Source organism: Archocentrus centrarchus, unplaced genomic scaffold (genome assembly GCF_007364275.1).
Source record: "Archocentrus centrarchus isolate MPI-CPG fArcCen1 unplaced genomic scaffold, fArcCen1 scaffold_57_ctg1, whole genome shotgun sequence".
Lineage (NCBI taxonomy): Eukaryota > Metazoa > Chordata > Actinopteri > Cichliformes > Cichlidae > Archocentrus > Archocentrus centrarchus.
In genome coordinates this window covers 564,084-580,875 of record NW_022060278.1, presented here as the reverse complement: position 1 = coordinate 580,875, position 16,792 = coordinate 564,084, and the positions used below count along the sequence as shown (strand labels likewise).

Below are 16,792 nucleotides of genomic sequence, written 5' to 3'. Positions count from 1 at the left end.
ATTAATTAATACATTTCATATTAAATGAGTGAAATAAAGTCTGGTGCTCTGTGAAGTGGTTGATATAAATTGTCATGGCTGCATCAACACATTGATAAGTTATGTCCAAACAGTGTAAATCTGTTGTGCTTTGATATTAAGTAACATAAAAACTCTTAAACTGCCCCCCCACCCCCACCCTGATGCAACAAAACCAACATTTCAGGACCTAAAAGATCTGATTGGCTGATCTGGAATCGCTGTTATGCATAATACCATCAGACTGGGAAGAACAAGTCTGCGATTCAAAAACAAAAAAGAAAAGAAAAACAAATGTTAAAGAGATTAAATCAGTTCTCAGAACTCCAGATCTTGAAGCACTGCATATAAAAATTATAAAAAAAATTTGAATTATGTTCAATATTTGGGCAATTCGCTCATTTATGTGGTTTAGCTCATCTCAATTTTTGCTGCCTGCAATGCGTTTCAAAAGGTGCAACTTTTATTTTGAAGGCAGACTGTCTCTGTTTCTGGTTTATTTGCTTATTACATTTTCATCAATCAAAAAAGGGAAACTGCCATTTCTCATTCTAAAACTTCAACAACTGCAAATAAATTATACTTCATACACGGAGCTCATAAACACTGTGTTGAACTCCAGGAACCTTTGTGTAGTTGTTGCTTAAATGTTTCTTTCTACACGTTTTAAAACTCCATGAAAGATTTAATTTGGGAACTTGGAGAGTCCATCCTCCCAATCACACAATTTAAAGAAAGTAGATCCTCAACAAAATTAAACGGATTCTTCCGTTTGCCCATCTGTCCACAATATGTTACTGACAGACAAAGAAACAGATCACAGCTTGATCTGCCTCAAGCGAGAAAAATAATACTAAACTCACCAGTTTCCTCCACAGTGACTTCATTGCTGTCCTCAGAGAAGAAAGCTGGATTTCCTCTCCGTCCTCTGCAGTGGTACAGACCTCCTCCTCTAATATCTCTCTTTGCTTCATTTCCTGTCATGGGTTTAGCTTGATAAATGACTGAATCACGTCTGAACCAGTCAAACTTCCAGCCAGCAGAGCCCTCCACAGAGCAGCTCAGTGTCACGCTGCCCCCTGCTGGTATGACCTTTGACCTTAGTGCTGTCAGTGTGGCTCTGGGTTTACCTGCTGTTGAGTTTACAGGAAAAAGTTCATTAGACTGTCACTTGCTTCACTTTACACATTCACTCAGTCATTTAGCTTCTTGCAGCAAAGAGAAAATATTTAGCTGCCTGTGACACATGAGACCACACGTGTCAGACTCAAGGCCCACGGGCCAAATCCGGCCCGCGAGATGATTTCATATAGCTATTATTAATGGCCAACGGTAAACAGCGCTCCCACCATTTATGCTACAAATCCCACAATGCACCGCAACAGCTCCTGCAGGCCAAGACCTGCGCGGTAACCCATTTGTGTTGCCAATGATTCACTGATCAGTGATCAGCAGACAGCACTTTTTACAGTGACATTTAAGCTAGCCCTACCTCCAAAAATGGCCAAATGAAAAGTGCAGGTGGGAGGCAGAGGACCTGATCGCTGACATCGGAGGTAAACCGTGTGTCTCTTTTCCCCGCCTGCGATGTGCGGGGGAAAGAGCGGATTGGTGGGACAGATATGGGAGAAGATGCAGAGGGAGACCTGCACAGGTGACAGTGCATCACTGCTCACACACCAGGAAACGCTGCGCAGCAAAGTCCCGAAGACACAACGCGTCATTAGCACCGTAACACAGACAGTGCGGGCGATCGTCGCTGAGCCACCCGTTACGTGCCCTTACCTGGTGAACAGCTGTTTGACACTCAGTGTTTCACCGCTAATCAAAGGAATTTTGAATTACCGTAATTTAGCGACCGTTTGTCCTGTCGGAAAAATTCAAAGTTTCTGAAAGCTGAGAAATTGCGCTTCACATGCAACATAGGAGTTATTACAGTAAAAGTTCGCAAATGGCGTAACCTTTGACCCTGCAGCTTCAGGGATGAAAATCAGAGCAGGTCTCCACCGCTGTGTTTGCAGCTGCACTTTTTGCTGATAAACTGGACACACTGCGCAGTTTATGCAGCGTTTTTCTGCATATGAAGCGCAAAAATTCACATCACAATTTTTACCTGAAAAATTGGCAAATTTTCATCAGCTTGAAATATGCTCATTTTTCCTGATGTCATTTTTGAAGAAAAATATAATTTTATATTTTATTTAATGTATTGAGGGAAAAATTGCTGTATTCTGACCATTCAAATAATATTGCTGATTAAAATGGTTTTTAATTCTGTTCGGCCCATGACTCAGACTGTGGCTTCAATTTTGTCCCTTCAAATGATTGAGCTTCACACCCTGCAATAGACTGAGTGTCTTCATACTAAACTACACTACAGACTCCCTCTGATTCATTCTTCATCTATTCAGAGACAAATGTTGCACATACAAATGACTTTTAGATGTTTTGTGTCCTCTGTACATTTTCCTTTAATAACACTCTAAAGTGACTCTACACTGAATGGTGTCTTTTCTTCCTGTGGGAGCTGCAGGGGGCTGGATCAGTGCTGGAAGGAGAACTGCAGCATATTTACAGCGAGCCTACTCGCCCACATCAGTGTTCATTAATGTCCATCATTATCTTTGTCATTTGGCTACGACAGTAAAATCCAATCAAATACAAAAGCAGCATTTAACACACTGTTTGAAAACAGGGAGATTCACAGCACTGTAGGTACTGTTTCTGTTATTGTTAGAGCGCTGTGACCATCAGTCATCAGTGACGTGGTTCCCACACTCAGGTTTATGTCATTCTCCATCATCTTATATTTCACTTACAATCATGTGTACAACTGGTCCACAGAGAAAAGAGAAATTTAAATTGGAGGCTCATCACTCATCTACAGATTTGTACCCAGCTCACCTATAATGACTGTCTGCACCAAAACACAAGAGAAGCCAGAAGCAAAGAAACAAGTTTGAGAGAAAAACTCAACAATCAGAGAGGCTAACAGACTCCAATAAAGTCTGCAGGAAAATAAGGACACACGCGAGTCTGTTAAGTTTTTATCAGCTGACAAAAAGATGCATCACGTGTTCCTCATGAGACCAGACTCTTGAACTACGATCTGAACAAACTGAAACCCTTTGAGATTCATTTAAACACAAATACATGAAACAAGACAGAAACTGTTTGAAAGGCTGAACACAATAGTTTCTGTGGTAGGAAACAGTACATATGTGCAGCAAAATGATCCTTTACAGAGTGAAATAGACAGCGGTAAATTAAGAATAAATAAATAAATAAGTGGATGTGGTGGAGCAGCTGAGACAGATTCAGCATTTCCTCTCACATGTATCAGAGCTGCACAGCAGAGAAGTTACTCTGATGGGTTTTGTTCTTTCAGGAAGTTTCACTGTGAATGTTTGTATTTAAAAATCTGCTTTTCAGTTATTTTAATGTCAGAATAAAAACAAAACATTTTACTGAGCAGCAGGAAGGACAGACAAAATGTGGCAAAAAGATTTTTTTTAACCTATTTGGATAAAACAGATAATCTGGATGAAAGATCTCCAACTTACATGATACAGTCAGTGTGATGTTATCACTCCACCCTGTTAACAAATAGTCCCTTCTGCCCCTGCATCTGTATCCTCCTCTGTCAGACTCAGCAGCTCTGCTGATTCTGTATTCATTGGATGTTGGAGGTGTGTTTAACTTGGCTGGACTCCATTCATACGTCCACTGAGTTCCTCCCTGAATCTCACATCTGACAGTGACTGTCTCACCGCTGAATATCTGAGTCCAGGATGGCTGCAGGGTCACAGTGGGCTTAATGGGATCTGTTCACATAAGAAGAATAGAAAAAAATGTATTGTCGCTGAAAAAACAATGTTAAGAACAATATTAAAACAGTGACATGCAATTTAGCATCCTCTCTAGGCAACGGTTAAAGAGACAAAAACTGTTCATATACAAAAACAAATATAAAATAAATCAAAAATATTAGCACTGAAAAAAATATGCACAAGCTTGAGATCTGAAAATTGAAAATATCTGATCAGGAGACACATAACAACCTAAAAAATCAAGAACATAAACTTCTTGGCAGACTGAACATTGCACACATACACAGACAAACCCACAATATACTTTAATTTAAAACATTTCAACTTCAAATGAAAGTGTTTAGTAAAATGTTCCAGTATTTCCTTTACTCAGTTTTCTTTTCTCTAGAGTCTATAAATTACACACTTTTCATTAGTTGGAATAATTCTGCTTTAACCTCAGACAGACATTATTAGGTGAGTTTGAGATGAAAAAGCATTTCAACAGCAAATATCTAAAAAGTCAAATTCAGATCCAGATCTCCAAATTAAAAGTTCAGTTTTTACTTGGATCCCTCCATGAAGAGAGACTGCAGCAGGATTACTGGGCTGTGAGGTCTGAGTATGAATCATAATTCATTTGCAGTTGTTCAAGTTGTACAATGAGAAATGACAGTTTGGGGGATATTTCCTATTTTCTTTGTCCTGCTTGTGTTGATGCAAATGTATGTATGACTTGTTGTATTGTTCGTCATGTGTGAGTTAATTTTTCAAAGTCTGCTTAAACAATGTGCAAACTTTGTCTGTCTTATTGTTGCTTTGAACTACAATAGAAATTAAGCAGCTGCCTTCAAAGCAAACACTAAAAAGCACTAAAGGAAGTAAAAAGTATGAACAAACACAGTTTGCCATTCAGATTTTTGGAGAGAAAAATGAAACTAGACTAAAAAAACAAAAGAAAAAAAGACATTTAATCAGAATGCAGTTTGACGGAGCTACCACGATATATTTGGTGTGAACAATCAAATGCAATGACCTTATGAAACATTAAATGAAACTGTGTGACTGCATTCAGGAGACCCTCCAGTCACTGGAGGGTCTTTATGTCTTTATTGTGAAATAGACTTTAAAAACTTAATTTCATGCTCTTGTGCAATGAATTGTTGAACAAACTGTTGATATTCTGAATGTTAAAACATATTAGAGACTAATTAATCTTTAATTAATCAGAGCACAAAATATCCTTTGCTATGACAGTCATGAGGTGACCTGCTTGGTGTACTTTAGCTTACTGGATTACAAAATAAAGACCTAATCTCAGTCTACAGAGGTGCTATATAAGCCTCATTACAAACAAATGGAAGCCTGTCAAATAGTTTTTGTTTCTTTCTGCTGGTGATATATTAGATATACTGTGCTAGAACAGTCATGTTGGGCCTGTTGGCTGAACATCTGTATTTGACAGCAAATGCCAAGGTCAGACAGCCAGCAGAGACAATATTGCTCCAGTAATTTAATTTATTAATTAATACATTTCATATTAAATGAGTGAAATAAAGTCTGGTGCTCTGTGAAGTGGTTGATATAAATTGTCATGGCTGCATCAACACATTGATAAGTTATGTCCAAACAGTGTAAATCTGTTGTGTTTTGATATTAAGTAACATAAAAACTCTTAAACTGCCCCCCCACCCCCACCCTGATGCAACAAAACCAACATTTCAGGACCTAAAAGATCTGATTGGCTGATCTGGAATCGCTGTTATGCATAATACCATCAGACTGGGAAGAACAAGTCTGCGATTCAAAAACAAAAAAGAAAAGAAAAACAAATGTTAAAGAGATTAAATCAGTTCTCAGAACTCCAGATCTTGAAGCACTGCATATAAAAATTATAAAAAAAATTTGAATTATCTTCAATATTTGGGCAATTCGCTCATTTATGTGGTTTAGCTCATCTCAATTTTTGCTGCCTGCAACGCGTTTCAAAAGGTGCAACTTTTATTTTGAAGGCAGACTGTCTCTGTTTCTGGTTTATTTGCTTATTACATTTTCATCAATCAAAAAAGGGAAACTGCCATTTCTCATTCTAAAACTTCAACAACTGCAAATAAATTATACTTCATACACGGAGCTCATAAACACTGTGTTGAACTCCAGGAACCTTTGTGTAGTTGTTGCTTAAATGTTTCTTTCTACACGTTTTAAAACTCCATGAAAGATTTAATTTGGGAACTTGGAGAGTCCATCCTCCCAATCACACAATTTAAAGAAAGTAGATCCTCAACAAAATTAAACGGATTCTTCCGTTTGCCCATCTGTCCACAATATGTTACTGACAGACAAAGAAACAGATCACAGCTTGATCTGCCTCAAGGGAGAAAAATAATACTAAACTCACCAGTTTCCTCCACAGTGACTTCATTGCTGTCCTCAGAGAAGAAAGCTGGATCTCCTCTCCCTCCTCTGCAGTGGTACAGACCTCCTCCTCTAATATCTCTCTTTGCTTCATTTCCTGTCATGGGTTTAGCTTGATAAATGACTGAATCACGTCTGAACCAGTCAAACTTCCAGCCAGCAGAGCCCTCCACAGAGCAGCTCAGTGTCACGCTGCCCCCTGCTGGTATGACCTTTGACCTTTGTGCTGTCAGTGTGGCTCTGGGTTTACCTGCTGTTGAGTTTACAGGAAAAAGTTCATTAGATTGTCACTTGCTTCACTTTACACATTCACTCAGTCATTTAGCTTCTTGCAGCAAAGAGAAAATATTTAGCTGCCTGTGACACATGAGACCACATGTGTCAGACTCAAGGCCCGCGGGCCAAATCCGGCCCGCGAGATGATTTCATATAGCTATTATTAATGGCCAACGGTAAACAGCGCTCCCACCATTTATGCTACAAATCCCACAATGCACCGCAACAGCTCCTGCAGGCCAAGACCTGCGCGGTAACCCATTTGTGTTGCCAATGATTCACTGATCAGTGATCAGCAGACAGCACTTTTTACAGTGACATTTAAGCTAGCCCTACCTCCAAAAATGGCCAAATGAAAAGTGCAGGTGGGAGGCAGAGGACCTGATCGCTGACATCGGAGGTAAACCGTGTGTCTCTTTTCCCCGCCTGCGATGTGCGGGGAAAAGAGCGGATTGGTGGGACAGATATGGGAGAAGATGCAGAGGGAGACCTGCACAGGTGACAGTGCATCACTGCTCACACACCAGGAAACGCTGCGCAGCAAAGTCCCGAAGACACAACGCGTCATTAGCACCGTAACACAGACAGTGCGGGCGATCGTCGCTGAGCCACCCGTTACGTGCCCTTACCTGGTGAACAGCTGTTTGACACTCAGTGTTTCACCGCTAATCAAAGGAATTTTGAATTACCGTAATTTAGCGACCGTTTGTCCTGTCGGAAAAATTCAAAGTTTCTGAAAGCTGAGAAATTGCGCTTCACATGCAACATAGGAGTTATTACAGTAAAAGTTCGCAAATGGCGTAACCTTTGACCCTGCAGCTTCAGGGATGAAAATCAGAGCAGGTCTCCACCGCTGTGTTTGCAGCTGCACTTTTTGCTGATAAACTGGACACACTGCGCAGTTTATGCAGCGTTTTTTCTGCATATGAAGCGCAAAAATTCACATCACAATTTTTACCTGAAAAATTGGCAAATTTTCATCAGCTTGAAATATGCTCATTTTTCCTGATGTCATTTTTGAAGAAAAATATAATTTTATATTTTATTTAATGTATTGAGGGAAAAATTGCTGTATTCTGACCATTCAAATAATATTGCTGATTAAAATGGTTTTTAATTCTGTTCGGCCCATGACTCAGACTGTGGCTTCAATTTTGTCCCTTCAAATGATTGAGCTTCACACCCTGCAATAGACTGAGTGTCTTCATACTAAACTACACTACAGACTCCCTCTGATTCATTCTTCATCTATTCAGAGACAAATGTTGCACATACAAATGACTTTTAGATGTTTTGTGTCCTCTGTACATTTTCCTTTAATAACACTCTAAAGTGACTCTACACTGAATGGTGTCTTTTCTTCCTGTGGGAGCTGCAGGGGGCTGGATCAGTGCTGGAAGGAGAACTGCAGCATATTTACAGCGAGCCTACTCGCCCACATCAGTGTTCATTAATGTCCATCATTATCTTTGTCATTTGGCTACGACAGTAAAATCCAATCAAATACAAAAGCAGCATTTAACACACTGTTTGAAAACAGGGAGATTCACAGCACTGTAGGTACTGTTTCTGTTATTGTTAGAGCGCTGTGACCATCAGTCATCAGTGACGTGGTTCCCACACTCAGGTTTATGTCATTCTCCATCATCTTATATTTCACTTACAATCATGTGTACAACTGGTCCACAGAGAAAAGAGAGATTTAAACTGGAGGCTCATCACTCATCTACAGATTTGTACCCAGCTCACCTATAATGACTGTCTGCACCAAAACACAAGAGAAGCCAGAAGCAAAGAAACAAGTTTGAGAGAAAAACTCAACAATCAGAGAGGCTAACAGACTCCAATAAAGTCTGCAGGAAAATAAGGACACACACGAGTCTGTTAAGTTTTTATCAGCTGACAAAAAGATGCATCACGTGTTCCTCATGAGACCAGACTCTTTAACTACGATCTGAACAAACTGAAACCCTTTGAGATTCATTTAAACACAAATACATGAAACAAGACAGAAACTGTTTGAAAGGCTGAACACAATAGTTTCTGTGGTAGGAAACAGTACATATGTGCAGCAAAATGATCCTTTACAGAGTGAAATAGACAGCGGTAAATTAAGAATAAATAAATAAATAAGTGGATGTGGTGGAGCAGCTGAGACAGATTCAGCATTTCCTCTCACATGTATCAGAGCTGCACAGCAGAGAAGTTACTCTGATGGGTTTTGTTCTTTCAGGAAGTTTCACTGTGAATGTTTGTATTTAAAAATCTGCTTTTCAGTTATTTTAATGTCAGAATAAAAACAAAACATTTTACTGAGCAGCAGGAAGGACAGACAAAATGTGGCAAAAAGATTTTTTTTAACCTATTTGGATAAAACAGATAATCTGGATGAAAGATCTCCAACTTACATGATACAGTCAGTGTGATGTTATCACTCCACCCTGTTAACAAATAGTCCCTTCTGCCCCTGCATCTGTATCCTCCACTGTCAGACTCAGCAGCTCTGCTGAGTCTGTATTCATTGGATGTTGGAGGTGTGTTTAACTTGGCTGGACTCCATTCATACGTCCACTGAGTTCCTCCCTGAATCTCACATCTGACAGTGACTGTCTCACCGCTGAATATCTGAGTCCAGGATGGCTGCAGGGTCACAGTGGGCTTAATGGGATCTGTTCACATAAGAAGAATAGAAAAAAATGTATTGTCACTGAAAAAACAATGTTAAGAACAATATTAAAACAGTGACATGCAATTTAGCATCCTCTCTAGGCAACGGTTAAAGAGACAAAAACTGTTCATATACAAAAACAAATATAAAATAAATCAAAAAATATTAGCACTGAAAAAAATATGCACAAGCTTGAGATCTGAAAATTGAAAATATCTGATCAGGAGACACATAACAACCTAAAAAAATCAAGAACATAAACTTCTTGGCAGACTGAACATTGCACACATACACAGACAAACCCACAATATACTTTAATTTAAAACATTTCAACTTCAAATGAAAGTGTTTAGTAAAATGTTCCAGTATTTCCTTTACTCAGTTTTCTTTTCTCTAGAGTCTATAAATTACACACTTTTCATTAGTTGGAATAATTCTGCTTTAACCTCAGACAGACATTATTAGGTGAGTTTGAGATGAAAAAGCATTTCAACAGAAAATATCTAAAAAGTGAAATTCAGATCCAGATCTCCAAATTAAAAGTTCAGTTTTTACTTGGATCCCTCCATGAAGAGAGACTGCAGCAGGATTACTGGGCTGTGAGGTCTGAGTATGAATTATAATTCATTTGCAGTTGTTCAAGTTGTACAATGAGAAATGACAGTTTGGGGGATATTTCCTATTTTCATTGTCCTGCTTGTGTTGATGCAAATGTATGTATGACTTGTTGTATTGTTCGTCATGTGTGAGTTAATTTTTCAAAGTCTGCTTAAACAATGTGCAAACTTTGTCTGTCTTATTGTTGCTTTGAACTACAATAGAAATTAAGCAGCTGCCTTCAAAGCAAACACTAAAAAGCACTAAAGGAAGTAAAAAGTATGAACAAACACAGTTTGCCATTCAGATTTTTGGAGAGAAAAATGAAACTAGACTAAAAAAACAAAAGAAAAAAAGACATTTAATCAGAATGCAGTTTGACGGAGCTACCACGATATATTTGGTGTGAACAATCAAATGCAATGACCTTATGAAACATTAAATGAAAGTGTGTGATTGCATTCAGGAGACCCTCCAGTCACTGGAGGGTCTTTATGTCTTTATTGTGAAATAGACTTTAAAAACTTTGAGTCATTTCATGCTCTTGTGCAATGAATTGTTGAACAAACTGTTGATATTCTGAATGTTGAAACATATTAGAGACTAATTAATCTTTAATTAATCAGAGCACAAAATATCCTTTGCTATGACAGTCATGAGGTGACCTGCTTGGTGTACTTTAGCTTACTGGATTACAAAATAAAGACCTAATCTCAGTCTACAGAGGTGCTATATAAGCCTCATTACAAACAAATGGAAGCCTGTCACATAGTTTTTGTTTCTTTCTGCTGGTGATATATTAGATATACTGTGCTAGAACAGTCATGTTGGGCCTGTTGGCTGAACATCTGTATTTGACAGCAAATGCCAAGGTCAGACAGCCAGCAGAGACAATATTGCTCCAGTAATTTAATTTATTAATTAATACATTTCATATTAAATGAGTGAAATAAAGTCTGGTGCTCTGTGAAGTGGTTGATATAAATTGTCATGGCTGCATCAACACATTGATAAGTTATGTCCAAACAGTGTAAATCTGTTGTGCTTTGATATTAAGTAACATAAAAACTCTGAAACTATGTGAGTTATGTGAGTTAATGCTGTTTGGTTGTGGAGGGATCTACAAATATTGTAATTATTAATATGAGGATTCATTCAGTGTGCAGACTCTCAGCTGTCTGATCCAAGCACTTTAACATCTGATGAACTCCTGTAGCTGATACTGTCTTTGTTTCTCTGCAAGCTGACTGAAACTTTTAAAGTGAAACTGTTTCTATAAAAATGTGTAAGAGTTTCAATCTATGCAAGTTAAAATCTTAATAAAAACTGTTGTGATAATCTGCAGTGAATATGTTTTATATTTCCTTTTTTATATATATATAACTTTAGACAACATTTACACACTGATTACACTGCATGACACATGACTTCATAGTTTGCAGTAACAAAGGAAGGAGCAGAAATACTTCATACTGTGTTTCAACAGATTAGTAGAAGAAGAAGAAGAAACATGAACTCCTCATCCTGTGCCTGTACACATCAAGTTAAAATGGATCTCTTCCAGACTTTGTTTTATTCCAAATGAAATGTTTAAACTCACCAGTTTCCTCCACAGTGACTTCACTGCTGTTCTTAGAGAAGAAAGCTGGATCTCCTCTCCCTCCTCTGCAGTGGTACAGACCTCCTCCTCTAATATCTCTGTTTGCTTCATTTCCTCTCATGAGCTGAGCTTCAGAAGAGACTGAATCACGTCTGAACCAGTCAAACTTCCAGCCAGCAGAGCCCTCCACAGAGCAGCTCAGTGTCACGCTGCCCCCTGCTGGTATGATTGAGCTGTTAGCTGTCAAAGTGACCTCATGCTCTGTAAGTTAGAAAAACATCAAAACAAGAATATTACTGTAACTGCATGTTTGATGAGACTGAAAAAATGTGAAAAACATTTTAAAGCTTTTACAGTCACCAGCTCCAACACATTTAGGCATCTATGGACCCTTTGGAGTGACTTGTTAAACATTTTTTAGTGCTAACGGTGAAGATTAAAACAAAACATGGGAGTAATATTTTTCCAAGAATTGCATCCCTTCTTCCAGTCCACAGACCCCACAGCTGAATTTAAATCAAACAATTAATACATTACTGAAGGGCAGACCTTTTACTTTTCTTCAAGGGTTTTTACAAAGAAATTGCATCTGTTTAAGAATTACACCTTGATTGTACAACTTGACTGTAATATAATGATGACGAGTGCATTAATGTCTAAAAACTTTAAGTGTTTGCAGCAGAGTCAAACTGACCCAGCTTATGATTCTTCAGAGCCCACATCTCGCCTCACCAAAGGCAAAATTCAAACCTGCCTGATCTCCACAGTGTTTAAAATGTAAAACTGAGATAGGCACTCTTACACAGTGTTTCTGCTCATGCGTTAAAGTTAAGCAATTCTGGCAGATCGTTGGTGGGGAACTGAATACATTTTTTTCTATTAAATTAAACAACAATCCTTTATTTTTATTACTTGGGATAACTGACCCAACTGTTACTGATAAATATAATAGAAAGCTTTACAGAATGTTAACTTTCTGTGCAAGGAAATGTCTTCTTATTTTGAATCACGTATCTCAGGATTATCTGACGTGCAGGCTGCACAATAAAGATGATGCTTTTGTTAAAACATGGGAACCCTTTTTGCTATATATGGGAATTATTATTTCTAAAATCTTTACAAGAGCCTTTGTATTGTAAATATTATCAGTGAATATGGTCTTGTATTATTGTATTATATCGTTTGTATATGCAGCTAATACTGGATTGGGACTCTAGAAACTGATTATGTCTATGTTTATGGGCCAAATGTTTATCTAAATTTTATCTTATTTATCTTTTTGTATTTTCTTTTTGTTGTTGTTTATAATTGTTGGAAATTTTAATAAATATATATATTAAAAGAAAAAAAGAATTACACCCATTTTTATCCGCAGCCCTCCAAGAGACATTTGGCTGACCAGCAGTGTCATGGCCAGGTGAGGCCTGCTCCTGAAAACATTTTATGACTCTGTTGTGGCATCAGTCCTTTTTTACAGTGTGGTGTGCTGGGGGAGCAGTGTGACAGCTGCTGACAGGAAGAGACTCGATAGGCTCATCAAGAAGGCCAGCTCTGTCCTGGGCTGCTCCCTGCACTCTGTGGAGGTGGTGATGCAGAGGAGGACAACAATAGCAAGGCTGTGCTCCATGTTGTCAAATGACTCCCAACCCATGCGGGACACTGTGACAGCTTTGAGGAGCTCCATCAGCGACGGGCTGCTGCACCTCAAATGTTTGAGGGAGCGCTATCACAGCTCCTTCCTCCCTGCAGCACTCACACTTTTTAACCAGCACTGCTCCCAGAAATAGAAGTAGTCTACTGTGTTCACGATTACTCACACTGTACTATATACCTCAATTCAAATGGGTTCGGTATTTATTTAGTGCAATAAACAGGTGCAATGTAATAATCCATTCTGTAATATAATCTTCATGTTCTGTCCTCCATTATGTCCATATTATTTATAGTGGTACAGACTTTATCATTCTTTCTACTTTACCTCCAACACTTTCTTTCATTGTATCCTTGTGCTCTGTGTCTGGATTTTGGTTCATCCGTGACAAAAACATAAACATGAAGATTAATTTAGAGTGATAGAGGAGACAGGAAATAGGCAATACTATTCAATACTATTCATATTTTATAAACAGGAAGAAAATAAACAGCCTTACCTTCAGCATTTCCATAGCAGAGCGTACTGAGCACTAAAATCAAGATTGAAACATCATCAAACTGACAGAAAATCAGCTCATTATGAACTAAAGCATTAAAAAAACAGGATTTTTAGATGGAACAGTTCATGCTCATCCTCAATGTTCATGCTAATATAAAATTAACTGGCATAAACTGCAGTGTACAGCAACAGTGTATCCAACAGGATGTTCCACTTTAACTGAGCCAAGACACCAGCTGACATTTTGGTTCGTGCTGAGAGTAAAATTTAAGAACTCACACGTTCGAGCTCTCAGAGAAACTGGTTAACACCTCATTCACTGCAGCTGTCAGACAATAGTTTCTTTGATCAGTAACATTCAAACAGAGAAAGTCAGTGATGTACTTACAGAATAATCCCAACACGCAGAGCAAAGAGCGCCCCATCCTCACATCCAGCTCTGCTGCACTCTGAGGCACAGCTGATCTTTAAGTGTTTAATATTCCACTAATAATTAAGCATCAGAAAGAGATGTTGTGCTTCATAGAGATAAGACTGTAGCTTCCTCTCACCGGCCCGTCTCTGCTTCCTTCCCTTTCACACTCAGCTCAAACTGCTGCTGTAGCTTCGACTGCAGCAGTTCCTGTCCATTCAGAACAGACCAGCTTGGTTCTTGTGTGGTTCTCTTTTTTTATTCAACCCTGTTCTGTTACCTCAAGTCAGGCGACTCATTTGTTCAGGTTAGTTAGTTTAGTTTGAGCGGTTTCCCTTCTGGATCAAACTCAGATCACATGATCCTCTGTCGTTTTAAGAGGACAGCTCTAATTAGTGACACTGTGACTCAGTGTACCTCCTGATTACTGTTCAATGCAACTTTTGTTGCTTTCAGCTTTTACTTTGGAGCCTTTAGTTTTTACAGAATTTGAATTTTGCTTTTGATTGTTTATCAGAGGAAATATGTTAAGATACATATACATTCAGAGGGCCTCTCCAAACCATTTAATAAAAATTAATAATAATTATTTGGACATTCAAAGTATTTGTAAATCATTTTTAAAAATGATAAAAAATATTCAATAAATTTAGCAGATTGGTTTTAGCAGCAGATTCTTGACTCCACAGCAAAAACCAAATATCAGGATTTATCTGTAACAAGTTCTGGATCCAGCATTATTATAATAATTAAAGTTTATTCACATGTAGATAATTTGCTTTAGTTTCTTAACTTTAAAGAGTGAATTTATACTGAGCGAAAATACAAAACCACTCACTGCTTTATTGTGTTAACAGTTTTTATAGACCAAGTTTCCACTTCCTCTTCACACAAAGAGGTGTGACAGCAAGAATAAGATGCTGCCACGTGATGAGAGTAATCTACACATGAATGTTGTTAATGTTTGCTGAAAGCTGAATAAGATGTGATCTGGAAGGTGGGCTGAGTGCACTGTGTCTTCATTGCTTCTGAACATTACCTGCATTTACAGGGATTTCATTTTTGTAATGGTGGCATCATCCCTGCAGCCCGTAACACATGCATGGCTTTATTTTGTTGAACAGTTTTCTTTGAACCAAGTTTCCACTTCCTCTTTTAAAATAAAGAAGTGTGATATCAAGAATAAGTTGTTGCCACATTCTCACAAGAGCAAACGCGTGTGCAGACAGTAGATATCATACTGTGTACAAAATGTGTCATCAGAGCAGAAATTTCAAACTACAGAACAGATATTTCTAAATATCATGTAAAGGGCAGCATATGCAGCACAATGCTTTTAATGCAATAACTTAAGAAGAAAAGAGGAGGTGGGTAGTCAGTAATGATTCATGTTGTGCAGTTGTGTGATGACAAGCAAAGACAAAGAGGTGAGTTTTTTAAAACGTTGCTTCTGCCTGTGATCTCTCTGCTACCAGCTGTCACGACTTTCCTGGAAGGCGACAAACGTTCAGCTTAAATCGGTCTTCCTCATTTTAGTTCTGCAGCCAAAGAAAAAATGTGAAGTCATTGTGTGTTTACACATCAGCCCGTTGCTGAGTGACCGCTTACAGTTAGAGTCACAGGCGTAGCCATTCAGAGAAATGCTTCAGATATTATTTTTGGCCCTTATCACCACGTTTTACTAGAGCAAACACAACAGCTCACATTCTCTCTCACTCAAACAGACACACACAGTAAGTGCAAAATAACAGCATATAACAATAATCAGTAATATCAAAATCATCATTTTGATCAGGACCGTGAACAAACAACCAGAGTCAGAGGTCAGGGAGAACGGACACATTTATCTAAGCTGATGCTACAAACTCACAGCATCTTCCTTCAACCAAGGCTGCCACAAACTGATTCCGCTGAAACATTAAAGAGAGCTGTGGACGTCTAACATGGAGCCAATGAGAAGAAGCGCATTAAACACAGGGCCTCACATGGACGAGGTCACTGTACAACAAACATACTTACTGATAGAATTCCTCACTGAAAACAATCACTTCCAGTGGACCCGCTGCTTACCACATCTTCACACACCCACCAACACACACCCACACACACACACACACACAACACCACACACACACACACACACACCAACACACAACACTGCAGTATGAGATCGACATCTTCAACATATAAATGATAACAATGTTTCAGTCCTTTACAAAAACACAAACTACTCACCTGTCATATCTTTTGCACTCAGCAAACTCATTGACAGCATTGCTCAGATCCAAAGTTTTGGTGATTAAGTCATCCTGCTCTCCTCTCCTCCTAAAAAAAAAAAAAAAAAAAACTTTGGCTCATTAAATAATTTAAAATGCTGCTGCACTGATGAACTGCTCTATATGATGCTCACTGACACAAACAGGTTCATGGACATTTGGCACAAATGAGAGGGAGCAAGGTCAGGAAGTACATGTGATGCATTTCCCAGCATGCCTCTCCATCCTCACAATGTTTCAGAAAAGGTTATTTTTTACCCAATGAATAAAATGACAAATGTTTAAAAGTAAACTCCAGGAAATTAATTAATTAATAAGCAGTGGCTGAAGCAAATAATAGACAGTTTAATAAATAAATAAATACATTAGACGTTAGAAAGTGCCAGACTAACTTCCCAGTCTCAGTTTAACTTATCCTTGAAGGTCTTCCCACAGTATGTACAATTAAATGCCACCACTCTATTAAGCAGGATAAAACTGCCATGCAATGATTGGGGAAGATGTACGTTTTGTACAGGGCTTTATTGCTGAATGGGAGAAATCTGAGTGATGAGAACCAGCGACTA

At 38.5% G+C, this 16,792-nt stretch overlaps 1 pseudogene; it reads right to left on the bottom strand.

Annotated features, from left to right (window-relative positions):
• Positions 1-16,792, bottom strand: part of LOC115777559 (obscurin-like) — a 698,358-nt pseudogene that overhangs the window by 486,197 nt on the left and 195,369 nt on the right.